Source organism: Carassius carassius, chromosome 34, assembly GCF_963082965.1.
Source record: "Carassius carassius chromosome 34, fCarCar2.1, whole genome shotgun sequence".
Lineage (NCBI taxonomy): Eukaryota > Metazoa > Chordata > Actinopteri > Cypriniformes > Cyprinidae > Carassius > Carassius carassius.
In genome coordinates this window covers 10559114-10581789 of record NC_081788.1, presented here as the reverse complement: position 1 = coordinate 10581789, position 22676 = coordinate 10559114, and the positions used below count along the sequence as shown (strand labels likewise).

The window sequence follows — 22676 nt, the reverse complement described above, 5'->3', positions numbered from 1 at the left end:
GCCTGAGATATACATAAAAAGAAACAAAGAAATGGAGAATTTAGGAAAATGATAGCTTCTTTTTTTCTGTTCTTTTTTTTATTATTTACGGAAGAATGTCACAGCAGAATTAATTAACAAAATGTGAAACAGAGCAGCTTTAAAACAACATTCACACACAAGTCTGACCTTCAGGCTGAAGAGATACTTCCATCTCGGAATGTGTCTGTATTTGTAAGACGTGACCCCAGAAACTATTTGGCCATTTAATCACACTTACAATTATAATTTTATTTTATTAGATAAACCAAATGGCAGTTGCACAAATATCTTCATTTGATCTTCATTGATTTTAGTTGAATCTTTAGCAAGGATATTCAGACATTTTCAGTCTCTTAAATGTCCAGTTCTACTTTTTGAATGTTATTTACGTATATATTTTGCTTTTTTTTAGTCTGTGCACAAGAAGGGTTTGCAGTGAGAAGTACTGTGACATTAAATCATACACATATCTTCCCAAAACACACACAAACACACACACTGTATAACAGGCATAGAACATCCTCCTCTTCTCTCTCAGTGGTCTTCAGAAAAATAAATGCCCCAGAAAGTATTTTTTTTTTCAGACCCCTGGGTTGTGATTTATGTCTATGAGTTCAATGTGCATGATGTGAACCGTGCCCTTCGCAATGGATCATTTCATAGCAGTCTTTCACAAATGGAAAGATTGCATCACTTTACCGTGCTATAGCACTGACTCAAATAAAAATGTTTTATTATATAAAGTAAAAAGTTGGCATCAGATGTGACTGTATTTGTTCTGTTCTTATACAACTCTGACATACAATGTGAAAATACAAGGTTGTGGTATCTGTCACTGATTTGCTTCATGTTTTTGAAACCTGTATAAAATATACTTTTCTTGTTCTTGCTTGAGCTACAGGATCTAACAGTCAGGATTTTTTATCACACGTTTTGCAAAGATGTCGTCAATGATACTGACACAGACAGCTGATGAGATCAAACATAGATGTAGAAAGGGATTGTGGGATGCTACATCTAACTCCAGAATCTCTAAACAACATAAAACATTAATCACTCATTACTGTGCTTTCTCTCTGCCTCACCTCTGTGTGTCGACTCATGTGTCACTCATCTGCTCTCAGATCCTGGGGGCTAGGTGCTTATTTCAGCCGCTTTGGAAAGAGGTGCATGAAAATATTAAGATCATCACACAGAGGAACTGTCATTTTAAAGCCTTTTGCTCTTTTTGTCTAGATCATGAAATGTACTTTGTACTTCAACTCCGTGTTTTTATTATTATTATTTTTTTGTCTAATAGCCTATGATGCCCTTTCTCTATGTTCTTTGCTTTTATCTTCTGAATGTTTTCTCTTTAGTGGATATGATTTTTGAACATTTAAATCTCTCATAGACCTTAATGTGTTTACGATCAGACCAAACCACTTACTACACAAGGTTCTCTTGGAAATGATGGAGCATATTTGTTTAGAAGATGTCGGAAGATTGAATTTGTTTTATGTCTATGCCATAAGGATGGGTTGTAAAAAGTACAGAGAAATTGCATCTCAAGCAGTGGTTCTCAACCTTTTTGACTTGCAAAAACCCAATTATCCAACTCAGAATGTGAAGACCCATAGGCCTAATATTACAATGAAACAGTTCTCCCAAAAAATGCATATGCTGAATATTTGCACACCAACGGATCCTTTGCAGTGAATGGCTGCCTTCAGAATGAGAGTGCAAGCTCCTGATAAATACAGCACAGAACTCCATAACATGACTCCAGTCCATTAATTAACATCTTGTGAAGTGTAAAACCTTGTGCTTGTAATAGCATTAAACTGTCGCTTCTGGCTTAAAAAGTCTATAATCCAAAAAGTCCATCCCCTGTTGTCCTCTCACATGAAAATTCACCAACATATTTGTGCTTGTGTCTGTCTTTGCCTGTAAACTGTGCTTAATTTTTTGCATATGGTAACATATTGCAATAACATTAGATAACTACATTAGTTAACATAAATTAACAATGAAAGATACTTCTAAAGCATTTATTAATCTCAATTAGTGTTGATTCCAGCATTTACTAATACATTATTGAAATCTAAAGTTGTATCTTGGACCTGAGCTAACATGAACTTACATTGAACAGTATTTTTATAAACTAGTGCTAAAGGAGACAATGGATTAAATGGTCAAAATTTTACTTTTTTTCTTTTTCTTTTTTTTAATTTAGTTTCTGGCGTGTTGCCTGCTCAGAAAGAAAACACACAGCCAGTTTGTAATGGGCTGCCCAAGTCTGAAACTGTGTCATCCAGTGAGCTGTTTCAGCCAGTTTCTACGTACATAGGTAGCTAGCTATTTGAATAAGACCTCCTCCGAGCAATATACGGATATATTCATGTGTCGTGTCAACACACTCCTTGGAAAAGAGGGTGAGAAGTAGCTCTTTACCATTTAAAGAGACATTCACCAAAACCAGTTGCTGTGAACAGAGCTGTTTTTGACAAGGTAAAAGGATGTTGTTTTACACGACAGTTGAGGAAATTTAACCAAAGTATGTTACAGACATTTCATAAAGACGGGAGAAACATACCTTTTACATAACTTGTAGAAAATTCATATTTCTGTGCTGATTAAGAGAAAATATGTTTTTTTATTGGAGAATGCAATGTTATGGATAGAGGACTCAATGTATTTTAGCTGGATTAAAATACAATTGTCTATATGATGGATTTGTTTACTTCAAATACCCAGCTTTACACTTCTTAAGATGTTAATTGATGGACTGGAGTCATGTGGATTACTTGTGAATTATTGTGTTGTTTTTATCAGCTGAACTTTCACTCTGATAGCAGCCATTCCCTGCATTCATTTAAAGAGCAACATCTTTATTTACTGTGTACTTTTTCATTTGAAGGTCTTAGTTAATTAAACTGTCCATCCATCAACTGAATTGAAAATATTAACATATAGCCTATTTGTATCATTGAGATAAATAAACTAAAATAATAAAATTTTGAAGTGCATCAATTAGCTATTTTATATCTTTTGCTACAGGAAACCCAGAGGTCTTTACTCTGTTCTCATTATGGCTCCATACACTGATCAGGTGTCCAGCAGAGCTGATGTCATTTCTTTCTTCCTTTCTTTTTTTTCTTGTGCTTCTGTGAATAATTCTTGTTATGCAGGTGGAAAGATGAACTAGCACAGCCACCCAAAAGCTATTCTGGTGGCTGCTCTCAGAAACAAATCTCCATCTTTCAGAACTTAGAGGCAAAAACGGGTGGCAATTGTTTCAGGTGGGGACATGATGTAATTTCAGTGTTAGTGCTAGTCTATGGTTTTATTGCATTCTGTCAGTTTTTCTCCAATCGTTCAAGAGAAAAATTGTCTTCGGTGGATTACCAGCCATTTTTCCAACAACACCAGGGTCGTGTGGTCATTAGTTTTGGTAATAAACAATTGGGTATTTAATGCAAAGAGTGCTTATTTTAGAAAACTGAGACTAAACATAACTTGCATGGTGCATTTGGTGGAACACAGACTGATCTAGTGCATGTTTACAATGGAAAAGCAGACCAACAAAATGCAAAATTGTGTTGTGTGTTAACTGCCGCTAACCAGTTTGAGGTTATAAATGCTAAGATTACAAATGCTTGTCGGTCACTGTTTTCATTAAAAAAGAAAAAGAAAAAACCGTCACTTATTAAATAGAACAATATAATGGAGGAAACTCATTTTGAAATTAAATGTAATTATTTGCCACATTAAAACACATTAAAAATGTCACTGCTTAATTCACACATGAAAGCAGCCAGTGAATCTCTGAAGTGTAAGACAGACATCTTTGATGCTAGATGATGAAGGTTTTGGTAAATTCTTTAAAAAATATATATCTTTATAAAAAAATGATTGATGAATTTAGTGAAGTAAATGTAAAAAATAAATAAATACAAATAAAAAAATACATTTGTTGCTGATTTTCTTATATTTTTAAGTAGCACACTAAGTCTTTCACATATCTTTCATATTCTGAAAAATGCATTTGGCACTTCTATAAACAGATGTTGTGTAGATTGCTTAGAATAACCTGAACTTAGATTTTTAGCTGCAGTGTGTACATGAAGTTGATTATAAGAATACAGTTTCATAACAACTACCTCATCCCTTTGTGAATTAGGCCTGAAAGCAACATTTTCTCTCAGAATATCCAGAATATACTTATATATATATATCATGAGTCTCAACTTTCTCCTTCTCTATTGTGCCTTCCCAACGCCACACACTTTCTTTCATCTCTTCTTCTTAGCGTCTTAATGGCTCTCTTTCCCTTTCTGGAGAGAATGCCCAGTCCGACGGCATTCGAGGTTAAACCACAGATTTAGAGACTGCATCTGGAGCTTCCACAAAAGCTCCTTTAAAACACACACACTGTCACATACAGTACATCTGCCAAGGGGCCATGCAGAGGACAGCACGCACTTCTGCGGTGAGAACATTCGGTATAACGAATAGGTGAAAAGCACGAACCCGACTTGGGATTTTCTTTGTTGTGCTCCGTGACTTCTTTCAGAAGCGTGCAGTTTATGCTACTGTGTGTTTTTAATCACACCGCACTCTCAGCTCTCTCACAGATGCAGCACACATGCTGTTTAAGCTCACAGGAATTATTTACAGTTTGTGTTTTTTCCATTTTTTATTTATTTTTTGCTCCAGTCATTTCACAGACATCTGGGGATGGTTTGAAACAAAACGAGATTAATTTAGGTTGATTGCTCTCAAGGGAAATTACCTCTGCTACTGTTGGAGTAGTCAGTGGTGGGAACAAACAAATAAAGGACAGCACATAAAATTCAACTTGAATTTTTTTTCATCGGTTGATCTTCAGTGGGCAGAGGGCTAATATTTTTATTTAAGTGATTCACTAATTCCTCAGTTTGTGTACAATGTAGTGTTAAACAGAATTCCCAATGGTGAAAAGTGTTGAAGAATATGGTCAATATTGGAAGATATGCTTTGAATCAGAAACACAGTAAAATTTTAATTATTGTAAATTATTACTGTTTATAAAGAAATGCTTTCTATTTGACTATATTTTAAAATCTAGCTTCTTCCTGTGATGGTAAAGATTAATTTTAATTGTTATTGCTCAGTTATTAATAATGGTTCTAAAACAGTTTTTGAACAGTGTTTCCGAAATATAAATGTATTTACTGTCACTTATTGTACATTTAAATTTGCCCTTCATTGTTAATATTGTACATTTCTTCCTAAAGCATCAATGACTTAGTCACTGGTTTGAGTTCCAGACAAAAAACCTCAAGGTCCTGTCAGTCTGTGGTTTCCCAGCATGCCGTGCATGCTTGAGTTCTTCCCCACAGTGCCTTAATGATGTTGAGATCCAGTTTTGACACTCAGACTCTCACAAACGGCTACAAGCAGTCATTGATGCTCGAGGAGGCGAGGCAATATTGTGAACTTTTGAGAATCATCAGAATCATTTGTGAAAATTAAGTTATTATTTTGTCCTTGGGAATATAGATAAATATCAGTTATCTTCTTCAGGGCAAATTTCTAAATTTAATCTGTTATTTTTTCTGTCCCATCTCATAGAATCTGCGAGGAGCATGTTAACTCATTTCACTCCTACATTTTTGGAAGATTTTTTTGAGAAATATTTAGGTTGATATTGAAATATCCACTTTTAATAGGTAAATCTCAGAACAGCTTGAAATGTAAAGATTAATTCTAAATTATGAAAAATACAAGAAATGGAAAAAAATATCCTAAAAAAATCCTAAAGAGAATCCTAAAAAAATTGTATCATGGGTTCTACAAAAATATTAAGTAAACACTGATTATTAATAATAAAAAAAACCTTGCTTATCAATTTAGCATATGAATGAATTCTGAAAACTCACGTGACACCCAAAACTGAAGTAAAAGCAAAGCTGAAAAATTCAGCTTTGCATCACAGGAATAAATTACATTTTGAAATATATTCAAATAGAAGTTGGTTATTTTAAGTTGTAATAATATTTCACAATATTTCTGATTTTACTGTATTTTTGGTCAAATAAACGCTTGGATAGCATAAGAGATTTCTTTCAGAAACATTACAAAATCTCATCGGCCATGTTGACATAAGTAAAGTAAATTGCAGCAGAGAGAGAGAGAGAGGGAGAGAGAGAGAGAGAAAATAATGACTTAAAATTCATTAATCAAACAAATTGTTGATAAATGAATCGATAATCAAATTAGGTTTTAGTTCCAGCCAGCCTTGAGCTATTAAAGAAATCCAGTTTGTGGTTGTTTTCTTTGCTGCAGGCAGACGTACCACAGTACAAATGGCATGTTTGGCCTATTGACTGTTTGAACTTGTTAGCAGTCACGTTAGTGTTGGGTTGTAATGGTGGCGCTCAATCATGAGATCTATTATAGGCTCTGTGGAGAGTGTCAGGGACATTTTATAAATGACTGCATGGAGTTTATCAATAAACTGCAGCAGTACTAGTGCTAGCATTCAGGTGTGTGATGCAGAGGAAAGGCTTCTGTCTGGGCTAGTGATGATGGTGGCCTGTAAACTGGCAAGGGAAGACTTCTAGATGAGCTAGTAATGATAACAGATGATCTCTGGCACAGAAAGTGTCCAGGTGGAGGGCAGAGGAGCCCGACTCTTTAAGAGAGAAGAGCAGAGAACAGGACTGTCAGCAAAGCTCAAAGTAGAATTTATTACACCTCCAACCAATGACCTTGAGGAAAGTTTACCGATATTTCAGAGCAAACAGGCGAGAGAGACAGAGTGTGTGTTCATATGTTAGAAGAAAGTCTTCAGTTAGTTACCTCTCATTTAAACGTTCACTGTTAGGAGGAGAAAACAGCTTCCCTCAGCACTCACAGCGGTTCTCAGAGGTAATTATAACAACTGCTGTTGTCTCTTCCTTTTTCTTTTTCATTCTTTTGTTGTTGGCATCATACCATATGTCTCCAGCTGGGTTGGAGCTCTGCCACTAGTTTAATAACACGCTTTCTTCATAAACTTCCCAGCCAGGTCCAAGAGTTCTGCCTGAGAAGTGTGGAAGATTTACACTGTCACTGATATCTCAGACAGACACACTTGATGTGACTGTGTAAGTGTGTGATTGATAGTGAGAGGTTGCATAGGAAAAAGGATTCTCCTTTCTCTTTTGGAATAAAATATGATGTACAGAGTAGAAATTCTCAGTGTAAAGCCACATGGACAGTGATGAAAACCAAGGTGCAAAACCTGGTCATTTAGGAGTCCCTTGACTGTATGATACATAATGCACACAAAACTGGAAAGTATCTGCCAAGCTCTATTCTGATTGGCTGACTTTATGCATTTTCATTTTTTATTTTTTATCAAACAAAAAGGTAAAAGCTTCTTCACTTCCATTTGTGTTTGACAGGGTCATAACTTATGAGATAGATTTGGGTGGTTCCTTACAGAATGGGAGCCTGGCTTGTGTATTTTTACAATGATATTTTTTAACTTTATTTGCATTTTACAAGCCGATTTATTAATGAGATATTCTCTAGTTCAGATAATTTCCTGAAGTGAAGGCAGTTCTTGGCTAGCATTTGTTAATCAGCCATAAAAAAATATTTTCCAAAGCACCTTACATTGCAATAAAACATGTACATTTCATCAGTTTGTCAAAAGTGTGCCTACACAAGATTATCATGGTCTCCACATCAGAACCATGAGCACATTACAATATATCCGCTCTGATAAATGACAATGATGAATAATGGATGTGAACTGTGTAGGTACACCGAGATTAGCCAATCACAATAGAGGTCATTTACATATCGAAGGTGTAGAAGCATAAACAGGCTTTTAAAGTCTGAGCAAAGGTGAAAATGTTTGTGAAAAACTTAAATACAAATGTTTTCGATGCAAGAAACCTTTACTAACGTTATTAGTGCGTTTCAGCAGAAAAAAAAAAACTGAAATAGAAAAGCTTGGAACGTGGCACCTTTAATCATGTCAGCTTTCAGCAAGGGCTTGGAAAGCCCTTTTCAGTGGTGTATTAGATTCCTATTTGAGAGATGCTGTTGGTCCACAGGAATGTGTGTGTGCAGGTGTTTGAACTATGTGAGTATCTGTGAAGAAGTTCCCAGGGGTTTAGTTCAATAAAGCACCGCTGCCACATCCAATTTCTGCCCCTCCATCACCCAGAGCTACCATCTAGTTCACACTAGGGTATCAAAGACAAGAGACACACTCTCTCTCTCTCTACACACACACATCTGTATCTGGTATCTGAGTATCTGGTACATGGTAAATGCATAGGAAAGAAAGAGAAATAATGGGGTCCAAAAGTCTGAGGCCATATTAAAAAAAAAAAAAAAAAAAAAAAAATATATATATATATATATATGTCACATTGTCTGGGTTGTGTTCCCTGGGTGTCCACTAGGTGTCCTCCGTTCCCACGGTGTCTGTCTTATTATCACTTCCTGTTTCCTTATTTGGTCACCTTCCTCCTTGTTTTAGTTAATTGATTGTTCCCTACCTGTCTCCTGTTTCCCCATTATCCTTTTGTGTATTTATACCCGGTCTGTCTGAGTCTTTGGCTGCCAGATGGCTGCCAGTCCAGAGCCACAGCACAAGATGGCCGCCAGCCCAGAGCCACAGCACAAGATGGCCGCCAGCTTAGAGCCACAGCACAAGATGGTCGACTCAACGCCTGAGTCTCCAGACAAGGTGCCCTGGGGGACTCCGGCGTCGACCACGAGGACGTGGTGGTCCTCTGCTCTGCCCTGGGGGGCTTCCGCTCTGACCACATGGACGTGTTGGTCTTCCGCTCTGCCCTGGGGGGCTCTCGCTCTGACTACACGGTTGTGGTGGTCTTCCGCTCCGCCCTGGGGGGCTCTCGCTCTGACTACACGGTTGTGGTGGTCTTCCGCTCCGCCCTGGGGGGCTTCATGTTGTTGTTTTTGCTTTTTGTGTTTGTGTTCACTCCTGTTCCTGTTCCCCATGTTTTTCTTTTCTGACCCTCCGTCCCTCCCCCTGAGCCTCCGCCTGTCCACCTCCCTCCTGGGTTCTGTTTTGTCTATCGTGGAGCGTCTGGAAGCTGCTCCGTAGAGGGGGGGTTCTGTCACAGTGTCTGGGTTGTGTTCCCTGGGTGTCCACTAGGTGTCCTCCGTTCCCACGGTGTCTGTCCTATTATCACTTCCTGTTTCCTTATTTGGTCAGCTTCCTCCTTGTTTTAGTTAATTGATTGTTCCCTACCTGTCTCCTGTTTCCCCATTATCCTTTTGTGTATTTATACCTGGTCTGTCTGAGTCTTTGTCACGGAGTCCTTGTCGTATGCGTGATACTTCCCTGAGTCTGCTCTGTCTGTATGTTCTTGTTATGTTTATTGGATATTCTGGTTTTGACCCTGCCTGGACTGTTTACCCCTTTTGGATTGCCCCTCAATAAACCTCGTACCTGCATTTGGATCTCTCCTGTGTTCCTTGTATCAACGTACGTGACAATATATTAATGATTTTGCACAAATTATGGGTCACTAATCAAATCAGTAAATGTAATACATTAGTTAACTCTTTGTACATATTGCAATTTATTTCTTTGATTTCTTTTTCTTTTATGGCTTCCTTTGAAAAGAAGATCTTTGGATCATTCTCAAATCACTAAAAACTGTTATGCTGTTATTAGAATTTTAAATGAAAAAAAAAGATTTGCTATTGAATTTGAAGAGTAAAATATTCTTTATGCACTAAACATTATATGCTAAAATATTGAAGTAAGCAAAAATTTAAAACTGTAATGACACATTATATTAATATTTTAATGTATTATTATTATTATCAATATTAGTCATATAAGTAGTGTTAATAATCACTGAAAATAAAATAAAAATACATTAAAGTAATTTTATTCACCATCTAAACATCTGAAATAGGATCCCAGTATAACCTGATACTCTATATTCTACTCTACTGCTGCCACACAATTCTAAAGAAGTGTTCTCATTTTTATGCCACAAAAAAGGTAAAAGCTTCTTCGCTTCCATCTGTGTTTGACGAGGTCATACATTATTAGGGTAGATTTGGTTGGTGCCTGACAGAATGGGAGACTGGGCACTGTAAACCCTTTGTGCCGTTTTTACTTTCCAATCTTGATTTTTAAGCTTTTTCTCAATGCCCTCACATTTAATGCTATTCCAAGAAATAGATTAAGTTATTTCAGTCAAAGGTAAGTTCCAGTGGAGTTCCTTTAAAAACTTTTAAGAGACACTTGATTAAATGGTAATGCATTGGGGTGCTGCAAGTGCAATTTTAATGGGTCAAATGTTGAATGCTGAACCTTTTGCTGTTTATTGTAATAGGCTGTTTTATGATTATGACGGCCATGATTACTCTTCCATTACTCTCGCTTTCAATTACCGAAACTCATAATGTTTCCCAGGATGCTTTTATTTCATTCTGATTTGTTTATTTTTCAATGCTTCCTGAAGGCCCAGGCAAGGACATCCTCTTAATCAGAGGCTGTAAATACATGGGAGTATAATACAGTTTTTCAAAAATCCCCAAATCATTCTGCTCTCACCTCCCTGAGGATTTGACATCAGTAGTCAAAAGGCATGACGCTTGATAAACGGAAGCCATTTGCTAGACAGGGACTGAACCCCCCACCATCTGATGAGAAGCTTCAGTGTTGCTGCTGATTTATGATGTCACAACACCATAAAGGGCACGCCGAAGCAGGAAGAGATTCATTAGGTAGCCTGTCCAGATTTTTTGTGAAGTCCAAGAGAGGCACTTTGAATACTGATGGGCCCTTTGATCTGTGCCTGTCTTGTCCTTAAGATCTCTTACCATAAGATTCCTAAAAGCAGCACACTGGAGCCGGGTACAAGTGATTGAGAGCCCGAAAGTAATAGCATTGATTGAGAAAACATCAAGTTCAAGTTCAAGTTGAGCTTTATTGTCATTCTGCTACATGTGTGGACATACAGTGGAACGGAATGTTGAGTCTCACAGGACTACGGTATAAATACAGACATACAGCAATGAAGTAGAAACAGTATAAACCTATACACAACTAACCTACTGACAAATTTTCAATATGAATGTACCATATGTAAATGTTTACCTATACATACTGTAGACTGAAAAGGAACAATATATAGACTATATGAATGCTTCACATAATACTGTACATGTGCAAAGAGAAACAAAGTCAAGCAGCTAGTTGGGGAACAGTGCAAGATGATTAGTAGTGCATGAGCATGTAAACACATATTACTGAGTCTTTTGTGGGATTATGTACATACAGCAGTGTGTGTGAAAAGTGTCTACTGTGCATAGAGGAGAATTGCACAAAATAGATTTGAATTGCACAAAAAAAAGGAATGCTTCAGACAGTTTTTCTGTTATGTGGGAAGGTTGGGGGTGTTTGGACGTAATACTTTTATATATTACGCCACCAATACAAACCAATCTGATTTCTAATATTATAGCATAAATATTATGATATCTAATCGATTACAAAAATTGAAATAAATAAATAATTCTATTCCCCATAAATACAACTCTTGGTGCTGTCGGGAGCGAAAAAAGGAGTAACAGCACAATGAAGTTGCAATTGTAAGATGTAGTCTGTAAGACACGCACGGGAGCATGACTTGATGTAAGACATTTCAGAAAATGTGCGTTCACAAATGTAGCCTATGTTGATCCAGATATGGAAAGCACTTTCGAATTTAATAATATGAGGTTCTCTCCAGAGATGTTTTGCTACATTTCTTCAATTAAGGATGATTGCTGCATAGTATGTGTGTTTCCATTTGCCTGAACTTCTTCAAGTCCAGCACTCTCCTTCACTAGTTTTTATGTGTTCATTCGCTGGCATTTTCCACGTTTCTTTTTTCTCCCTTAAAAACAAATTTGTCCATTCTGATGCTTCATTTTACTGAACTAATGGCTGTTGATGACTGTTTGAAATGAATTCTGCCAAAGTGCGCACTTGTATGTGTTCGTTAAATGTGGAACGTTATGTGAGTAGGACTGCTCATGTCTGAAAATAATATATGAAAAACAAAATAATTTCACATAAAAACATTAGGCTATAGCTTATATTTCTTTAGTACATTTTTTAATTAATGTAAAAACTTAAATTAATTGTAAAACTGAAATTAAAAAAAAAAATTGTGTTCAGAAAGGTGAACAGGTTGAGAACCACTGTTGTAAAGGGACCATGTCAATGTGAACAGTTCATGCATGGAGCTCACTTCTAACTAGCTGATTATCTGAATCAGGCGTGTTAACAATGAGAGGAGGGTGAAATATGCAGAACTGTGGGGGCGCAGGGACTGGAATTGAGAGCTGCTGACTTAAATGAAGTGTTCTTAATAGTAATGAATAGTAATGCTGTTGTGATCACAGAGGTTTATTTAAGCAATTATAATTTTGACTTATATATTTTATTTATTTAAAGGCTGAGATGTGAGGTTTACCTTTTAATTTAACTTTTTCAAGCTTTATTTGAACATATGGACAGGACACTGGTGATTTCTTTGGTACACCTGGCTCAGCGAGGTGTTGAAGATATCTGTTAGGACGTCTGTCAGCTGTACAGCAAAGTCTCTCATGGCTAGGTATGTCGCCAGGGCCCACAGCCTTGCGTGGGTTAATCCTAGATAGGGTCTTCCTTATGTCAGCTGGAGACAGCCTGGTCTTTGGGAGGTATGGGCAATTTTTGTGCAGGCGTGTCATTCTGTGTTTCAAACTGTGAATACAAGTGGTTGAGAGCATCTGGGAGGGATGTGCCATTATCACAGGCCTGTGGCGGGGGATTGTAGTCAGTGATGGTCTGAATGGCTTGCCACAGGCTCTGTGTGTCTCTGCTGTCTGTGAAGTGATTGATGATTTTTTGAGCATATGTCCGTTTTGCATTTTTGATGCCACAGGACAGATCGACTAATGCTGTTTTGCGTCAACTAATGTGGCTCACTCTGCTAAGGCGCTGGTTCCGAACCTGTGAGGTCGTGGGTTCGAATGCAGGGTGGTTAATGTTGCTTCTGTCAAGACATTGGATTTTCTATGTTTGTTCATAATGAATCAAATACTTATTTTAAGTGGGTGGTGTTGGCGCAGTGGCTAAGATACATGCCTTTGGTGTGAGAGACCTTGGTTCGAATCCACTGTGAGACACCAATGTGTCCCTGAGCAAGACACTTAACCCCCTAGCTGCTCCAGAGCTGTGCGACCTCTGCAGAGGTGGGTAGTAACGAGTTACATTTACTTCGTTACATTTACTTTTTTTTTTTTACTTTTACATTTACTAATTTTTTGGGGTAACTAATACTTTTCGGAGTATATTTAAAGATGGGTACTTTATACTCTTACTTGAGTAAATTTTTGGGGGAAAATCTGTACTTTTACTTCGTTACTGTGGGCGACGCTCCTCTGGTTACTTTATCTTAATGCAATAAATGTTATAAATGCTTCAGTTTGTTCCAAATGCGCCGTCTACTTTTCTCTGGGCAATGAGCGATGCCCATTCGCGAATGATTCATTCTTTTGAGTCAATACTGTTCAAAGGCTTGATCAAACCAATTGGCAAACGAGTGAATTGGTTCATGAATCAGTTTGAATGAGTCGTTCAGTTCCCTGCCGCACGCGCTGAGCATCTGAAGTGGTTCACTCGGAGTTGTAACGTTTAAGAACAGAAAGAGCGTTGAAAACGTGGCTGGAACTGCACTGAATTGAAATCTGCAAAGGTTATTATTTGCTAGCGATGGAGATCCTTATTAGATGAACACCGCGTGTGCTGTCTACTGTTTAACAGGTAATAACTTGGGCTACTTTCGATTACAGTACACGATACCACTGTGACATTACTTTGTTGTACGTGTGTGGCTTATAACAGAGGGGAGTCAAGTTGAATGAAGCTTCCAAAAGACAAAAAATAGCCGATTAAGATTTTATTAATTTTAATACAATCACACTGGTGCAAGTCAGCTGCTAAATTCAGATCTGTGATCGCTTGCTGGCGCTGAGCCAGAGATAGATGCGTTTATACAGCGCTGCGCATTATAACCAATCACACATGATTCTTTTGAGCTTATTAAAGCATTGGCCAATCAGAGGTGTTCAGATGAGTCATCGCTAAAATGCCGGTGCTTCCTTCACTCGCTCACTGACTGGAGACCTCTTTCTGGCGAATTCTCTCGTCAGAAACAACAAAGTGCAGATGTGTGTACGAATCTTTAATTAAGATATTGATTTCACAGTGTTAACAGTTTCAGTGATTTTAATGGGAGTTTCTGAGAGTGATTGAAATCTAGACTGTCAGTGAAAATTATCTTTAATAATGTAAATGTTATTTGCTCTCTTTCTGAACAATGAAAGATTAGTAGCAATATTTATATCACATTAACTTTCAATGTTAAATTCACATTTAATATAAAGTCAGTCGTATTAACAATATGTTATGGCATGACACCTATATCTGTTACTTAAGTAAACAGACAAGGTTTTATAATAAATTACATAAATTGGAGTAAAGGCTGATGAAATATATACATCGTGTATTTATTTATACACGCACACATACATTACATACATTTTATCTATATATCTAAATAAAAATAGGCTCAGTATATATGACCCAAAGTAACTAGTAACTAACTACTTGAGTAGATTTTTTATCCGATACTCTTTTACTCTTACTCAAGTAACTATTCAAGACTAGTACTTTTACTTTTACTTGAGTAAATATTTCTAGAAGTACTTTTACTTGAGTACAGTTTTTGGGTACTCTACCCACCTCTGGACCTCTGACATATATATAGCAATTGTAAGTCGCTTTGGATAAAAGCGTCAGCTAAATGTAATGTAATGTTTTGAGGGCTGCTTTATCTCCTGATATGAATGCTTCCTTTCTGGTCTTTAGCAGCCCATGAACCTCTACTGTCATCCATGGCTTTTGGTTTGCACATGGGGTGATGATCTTGTTGACTGTCACATCATCAATGTACTTTTTGATATAAGCACTCACAGTTTCAGTATCTCCTGCAGGTCTGTGAGGATGTTGTAGGTGGCTGTCTCTTTAAACATGTTCCAGTCTTTGCACTGAAAACAGTCATGTAGTGTTGAGGAAGCATCATCTGGCCAAACAGTGATGAGTTTTTGAACCGGTTTGGCAAGTTTCAGAAGTGGTCTGTATGCTGGAATCAGCATAACAGAGATGAGATCCATACAGCATTGTTCAGTGTGTTTTATCCACTTGTTGCAAAGGGGCGGCAGTGGCTCATTGGTTCATGTAGGTTGTCTACAAACTGTAAGGTTGGTGGTTCAATCCCCGGCTCCACCTGACCAAGTGTCGAGGTGTCCTTGAGCAAGACACCTAACCCCAGCTGCTCCCGACGAGCTGGATGGCGCCTTGAATGGCTGACACCCCAGTCGGTGTATGAATGAGTGTGTGAAAATATATTTTTTTTAAGGGAAGTTCGAGCCTCGGGCCGGCAGGAATTGTGGGTGGGGGGAGTGCATGTACAGTTCTCTCTCCACCTGCAATACCATGACTTAGGTGCCCTTGAGCAAGGCACTGAACCCCCAACTGCTCCCCGGGCGCCGCAGCATAAATGGCTGCCCACTGCTCCGGTTGTGTGTTCACAGTGTGTGTGTGTGTTATCACTGCTCTGTGTGTGTGCACTTTGGATGGGTTAAAAGCAGAGCACGAATTCTGAGTATGGGTCATCATACTAGGCTGAATGTCACGTCACTTTCACTTTCAAAGTTCACGTTGGTAGAACAAAACTGTCTTTAGGTTTGCGTGTTTGAAGTCACGTCTATTATGAATTTTGTTGTTCACTGATGGCACTGTACAGCTCATGAAGCGCTTCCTTCACGTTAGCACACGGGGGGATGTAAATTGTGACAATAACAATGGCTGTGAACTCCCGAGGCAGACAGAACGTCAGTAGGCACGGCCGCGGGCTCAGGGTTCAACTTCACAAGTAGACTGAGAGCTCTTAGCTTCTCAGTCATCACCTGCGAAAGCTGTGGTTTATACACACTGTCGATTTCCAAAAGGCTCTGTCAATCATAGATATGTTTCTGAGTGTTTATTCAAAGATTTTGCGATAAGTTGAGACTGTTCGAAGACAAGGAAACTCGACCAACAGACATAAAAACTGTTTTGGGGATCTTGTGATTAACATAGTAAATGCATAACTTAGACACATATATATAGTACTGATCCAGGGACACCTGTACACATGGTTGCCAAAAGTGTCCACATTTTCTATCTACCTGTCTATCTATGCTCGACATAGCTGATCATATTACTGAAATGTTGCTAATGTAACTGTGCCTTAATGATTTTGGAATGCCAGAAATGCCATTGTTCCATACTGTACAGAAATTTTAACCTCAACAAGCAAATTGACTAAACTGATGTGTGACCAAACCTGTTCCAACAGCATTGTAAGACTAACCAAAGGCAAGTAGCAACATCTTGTTTTCTAGATTAATGAGCACATTATTCATTTCCACAATCGTAATTACAGTCCTTCTGTAGTATGTAGTTTTTCCTCTGTGTGTGTTCATGTTTCTTAATTTGCCTTGAGTTTAGTGTAATTAAGTGGCTTCTATGAGCAGCAAGGCATCTGTAAGCTGCTGGTTGAGTATTAAAACCTGCTTTAATTACCCAGATGATTTTCCAGCATCACATACACCTGGGTCAATTTGTAAAGTTTAAAGGACAGAGAAGGTCAGGACAAAAATTGACAAGCCAGTCCCAATCAGGGCATTTCGAGTGAAGTCTAGGTAGTAGAGAATGAAACGAGGACTCATTGCAGGGTGTTTACTCCACAGTCGACAGTTCTTTAATGCTTAAATACATCAGTGATGAACACTGTTGACACAGATTTGCTCCACATCCATATTAGTCCTCATTATAGGCAACAGTCCTGTCTATGAGAGGCAATTATGGAGTCGAAAAAAAAAAGATGGGATCTGTGGGTGGAAGCTCTTAAAGGGAAGCAAGTGATGTAGGGAGGCACCAAGCAGCCCTAACGAGAGCGTTCTCTGTTGCACTTCAGCTGCTCTGTGCCTTGAACGCAAAAAACAGGCCATTCTAGATCGTGTTTAATGTACAAAGTCCCTTAATGTGGACTTCCAAGCAGCTGTTTCAGAAAACACTACTGCAATTCTTTTAACAAAACGTCCAGTGAGAGAGGTTGAAATATGATTAGTGCTTGCGCAGGGTGCCTCTCTAGGTAACACAAATAAGCTTAGCGGTGCCACTAGATTTCCTAGAAACTGTTGAGATCGAGAAAAAAATGACTTAGGAATAGGTTTGGAGTCTCAGCTTTTCACACTGAAGTATTTTTGAGGGCTTTCGAAATAGACCTCTAAAAGTGCCCTGCTTTGTAAATCATTAGTTCTGTGCAGTCTCTCTAGATGAACATACTCATTTTTCAATATCATTAATTTCTATGGGAACCTTAAACAGGCATAATGTTGAATTATATATTGATTCTCCTCACAGCTCCTAGCATACGTTTAACTGCCTTTCTGGCTGTTTTAAGATGAGTCCACATATATCATTACCTAAATGATGCTTGTGAAGGCAAAAGCTCAATGAATTATTTTTGACAGGCCAGCACAAAGTCAATAGCCTTTATTAATTACAATTGATGTAATGTATGGCAGGAATAATACATAGAGACTTGGAGGAAAACAGCATAAGCCTATTTAAGAGAGTGTTTGGCTTTGAGATGAGTGCCAGGGAGGTGTGCTCTGTGTAGGGTGGAGTGAGAAGAGAACTATAAAGGCCCAAATATCAATGGGAATCAGAGGTAATGAACGCTTCTGGTTCATTAATGATTTCACTAATATGTTTATTATTTTTATCATCATCATTATTATCATTATTATTATTTTTATTATTATTTTAGTACTTATGGAGAATAAATGTTTGGAAAGAAAAATGTCAACTCTTAATGTATTAACTTTCGGCATCTTTTGCCAAATGAGTGAATCATTTCAGATTTCAGAAGAATATATTTATCAAAATAGAAATAATTTAAATTCCTTCTAAATAATTGTTTGATTATTTTGATGAACACAGAGGTTGTGTGAATGCAGTACATTAATTAGTCCTAAATTAAATTAAATTAAATTAAATTAAATTAAATTAAATTAAATTAAATTAAATTAAATTAAATTAAATTAAATTAAATTAAATTAAATTAACAGGTTTGGTTTCAGTGAAACCAAGTTAAATGAATTATATTATATTTTTGTTCAACAGGGAAGCATTAAATTGATCAAAAGCAACAATAAAGGCATTTTTTTATTTCAAATAAATGCTGTTCTTTTGACCTTTATCTAAGAATCAAGAGAATAAAGCCACTATTTTCAACATTGAGGATAATCAGTATTTCTTAAGCTCCAAATAAGCATATTAGCATGATTTTTGAAGGCTCACTTGACACTGAAGACTGGAGTAATGAATTCTGAAAATTAAAATAAAATTATTATTATTATTATTTTTTTGGTTAAATAAAAACAATAAATCTTACAAAATTGAATGGCAGTGTTTACTATGGAAACACTGATGAAAATTATGGAATCTGCAAAAAAATAAATAAAATAAAAAATCAACATATTTAACATATAGTAACATATTTCATTAATTTATTTGTATTTATAAAATACCTAAATACTGATTCATACGTGTTCTTGGTTCATTTGGGAATTGCACTGCTCCAATTTATGTTTTTGATTCATTAAACACACCCAGCTCATAAGATTAATTTATTCAAGTCACTAGTGGCTCACTATAGTCATGCTGTATGTTTTTGATTCAAGGAACCAGCTCCTAAGAGTCATTTGTTCAGGAATCAAACACTGATCGCACGGTAAGAATTTGGATTAACTTAAAGGAATCAGTTCATAAGAGTCATTTGTTCAGGAATCAGCCTACACTCTTTGATTTTGATTAACCAAAAAGAGCTGCAGACACTCATAACCACCCAAATTTTTAAATGGAAATTATCCTTAATTATTCTTGTCAGTTCCCAACTCTAGACACAAGACTAGAGTGAGATCAAAGCATCATGGGATTTGATAGTCCAGCAAATCTAAGCAGCCGATTCCCTCCTGGAGACAGGCCTGCTTCACTTCAATAAACACCTGACAGCACCTCTCTCTCTCTCTCTCTCTCTCTCTCTCTCTCTCTCTCTCTCTGTGTCTCTCTCTCTATCTTTCACCATCTTCCTTTTATCTGTTTACTGGCCTTGAGTCTTTGTCCATCCACCTTGCCCTTTCCCTCTCATTCTCACACCTGTGTGACTCACTCTCCAATCTCGCCCTTTTACCACACTCTTTGACAGGTTGACAGTAGCCTTACATATCATTAAGGGCGCTCTAGTCTACAGTCAGATTTGGGGGCAGTGACTCTGAAAGCCCTCTCCATCCAGGGCTGCTTTCCTCTGGGCAGCCCTCCTGTCAGGCTTCCCTAATACCTTGTCCTGCTTGGGCAGTCAGAAGAAGACCTTCCCCTTGCCTGGAGCCTCCCTACAAGGGCCGACTAGCAGCTCATGTTGATCCATCAGCTTGAGAGCAGTGTGGTCGAAGGGAAAGAGGCAAAAGTAACAGAAAAGCAGCTGGTGATGATGATTGACAGGCGGAGGCTTTGGAGGTTTTTCTTGCTGTGTGTTTATAATAAGACATTGAAGCCATTCATTTTAGTTTAATTATTGTTCAGTGAGAATTTATCAATGGTTCATTGTGTTATGCTTCATAATAGACCTGCAAAACTAAATGCAATGTTCCTTTGTCCCTTGTTCAAATGCATACTATCATGAAAAGAACCTCCAGAAATTGTATATTTCATTAATGCCGAATTGAATGAAATGAAATGGACTTAAATTAAATAACTGGCATGAATTTGCAGACGTTTAGTGGCATTCAACTCCCATATTTCATTTTCTTTTTCAAATAAGTGTTTCACTTTGTATTATGCATGGACTGAAATTACTGCCACACAGCACATTAAAGAGATTCTGATTAATGGCTTCCCTTTTCCGAGTTGCTGGTCATGTTCGTAATTTCATTTAAGCCTGAGCTCATTCATTACTTACGCTAACAATTTCTCTCTTTTTTTCACAAACATTCACAACTTCTTTGAATTGGCCACTCTAGAAATTAAACAAAGTCAACCGAGCTTGTAAGTCATAAATTAAAATCTGTAATGTGTCTTTTTTTTGCCAAGGAAGACATTGTGCTGTATTTCTCACTGCAGTCTGTCTAGGTTTTTCTGCTTCCACAAGTTGTCTTGTGAAATTCTGACTTGTGGTGTGCTGTATGTAGACTAGATATTAGCACTAAAATAACAGCCAGTAACATCTGGACTTGACTACAACATCTGTCAGCGGGTGTTAATTATTGTCCACGCATGCATTGTGTACTGTATATAAGGTTTCACATCTGGAGCATGTGTATGGGGTTACAACTTAAATTTACTATGATAATACTATTTCTTTTTTGGCAAGACAGGCCAATAAATCTTGCAAACAGTGAAAATGGAGCCTTTTTCACTGTATGTCCTCTCAATTGCTTCAAATAATCACTTATATAATTCAGATTGTTTTGCATTGACAAGCTATCCTCTTCAATGCCCCTTTTTCAGCTGTGTTTGTGTACTGCCATGCATGTGTGTGCAAAGCCATTCGTCCTAAAAGAGTAGTTTATTCCTTCTGATTCACAAACAGGTCATTCATTGCCATATCCTTGGTCTAAACAGAGTGCAGTAAGAGAGGAAAGTAGCCTAATTAGAGCTCAAAATGTTCTTCAGCTTAAAGGTCAAGACTAACGATTGATTAAGATATGACTTTAAAACACATTGTGGATAAAAATGTTTTAAGATTATTGGTTAAGATTGGATTTGGTTGGAGAAGGACAATATTTACATCTTTCAAAGCAATATGCAGATTGGGTTGAATGCACTGTGTTTTTCTAAACGTGAGCAGTTCATGATCCAGTGTTTTTAGTGTCTCAAAGCAGTTCATGTCGCAGTGCTATGTCTTTATATATCTTTTATAACATGCATCTTTCTAAAATTGTAATGAGAAGTGCTTATGGACCAGGTGTTGTCAACAAAAGAGAAGCTTTATAGGGCTCGCTGTTATTACAAGATCATAAATATTAGTATTGTATTTTTACAGTTGTACTGTGAACTAAAATTATCCCTATTGTGGATATATTCCTAAATAAAATATACAAAAAAATTGTAAACAAGTAAAGCAAAAAAAAATCTAATAATAACAATAATAATTATAAATAATAATAATAATTAATTATATTTTAAGAATTTTTTTTAAAATAATGATCACCCCCCCCCCCCAAAAAAAAAACTAGCATTGCACAATTAGTGCTGTAAATACTACACATTTTTATTTAATAGATTGTACAGTCATTGCCATTATTCAGAAAATGAAGGAAAACTGTCTAAATCGGTTATGTGTTGAATATAAATGGATTTGATTCATGTTTGGTTCGTGAAGATTGTGTTTTGGCTGAAAATATTGTTTCCAGAGCAGTGATACGGTGCTATATATAATGGGTCATACGTTCACCCTCACAGATAAAAATTTGGGGGGCCTACTATCTGTGTCTGTTTTGGTTTATGTCCACTTCTTCATATCAGAGTGTCTCATCAGTCTCCATATTACTTTCTGTCTGAGGTGAAATCGATGTTTCTGCTGGAGGCTTTTCTATTGAGGTTATGATAGCATGCCACTGCCAGTGCTGTCTTCCAGAAACAGTGAGGGAGATATCACATAAGATACAAGCAGTGCCTGCTCTGAAAATCATTTGGCACTTCTTTTATGATGCAATATGTTTAAGGAAAGAGCTGAAAAAGTTATTTTCAGTTAATTTTAGTCCAGTTCTCTGAAACAATAATCAGAAGTCTGTTACATAAAGTCAGGTGGTCATCAACGTTTTCAAATTCATATACTTTCAGTGTCATTTTCCATCAAAAGAACTAAAAAATAAAATAAAAAAATAAATAAATAACGGTAAACCTGATTTCTATTTTATGTTTTTTAAGGATACTGAAACATAAGATTAAAACATAATATAATGTTTCTGTGCAGATTTTGTAGCTTTACAGCAGGTAAGTGCTGAATAACCAACAATTGTTCTTTGGGGTTCACAGTTTAATCAAAGCCCTTTAAGGCAAGTCAGTTCACTTGTCTGCTGCCTTGGTAATGCCTCTGGGCAGCTCTTTTATATGCAGACAATTGTCATACAAGTACAACTTACCTCTATTTAAATGGAGAAATAATTACATCTATTTAATGTTTCTCAAGATTACATTTCAGGATTTCACATCTGCAATCAAATCTGACAACAGTGTTAATCATAAATGGTGCTGCTTTAACTGATCAGGTTAACGATTGGTTTTCTACAGAAAACAACAAGGATGCAAATAAGATTTTTTAATGTATTGCACAGTTATATTGTACATTTACTTGTTCATTCTCATTAAAGTTTACATTTGCCTCTCATTTTAGTGGTTAACTTGAGATAAACACTGATAATTTAATTACACTGTTAAATCCAATCTTTAGCAGATCTAGAAAATAATATTTCATTACATTATGATGTGTTGATTCATC

At 37.0% G+C, this 22676-nt stretch overlaps 1 protein-coding gene across 1 annotated transcript in view; it reads left to right on the top strand.

Moving 5' to 3' along the window:
- Positions 1–22676, top strand: part of LOC132115465 (transmembrane protein 132C-like) — a 212975-nt gene that overhangs the window by 32873 nt on the left and 157426 nt on the right. The gene's annotated exons all lie outside the window — the stretch shown is intronic.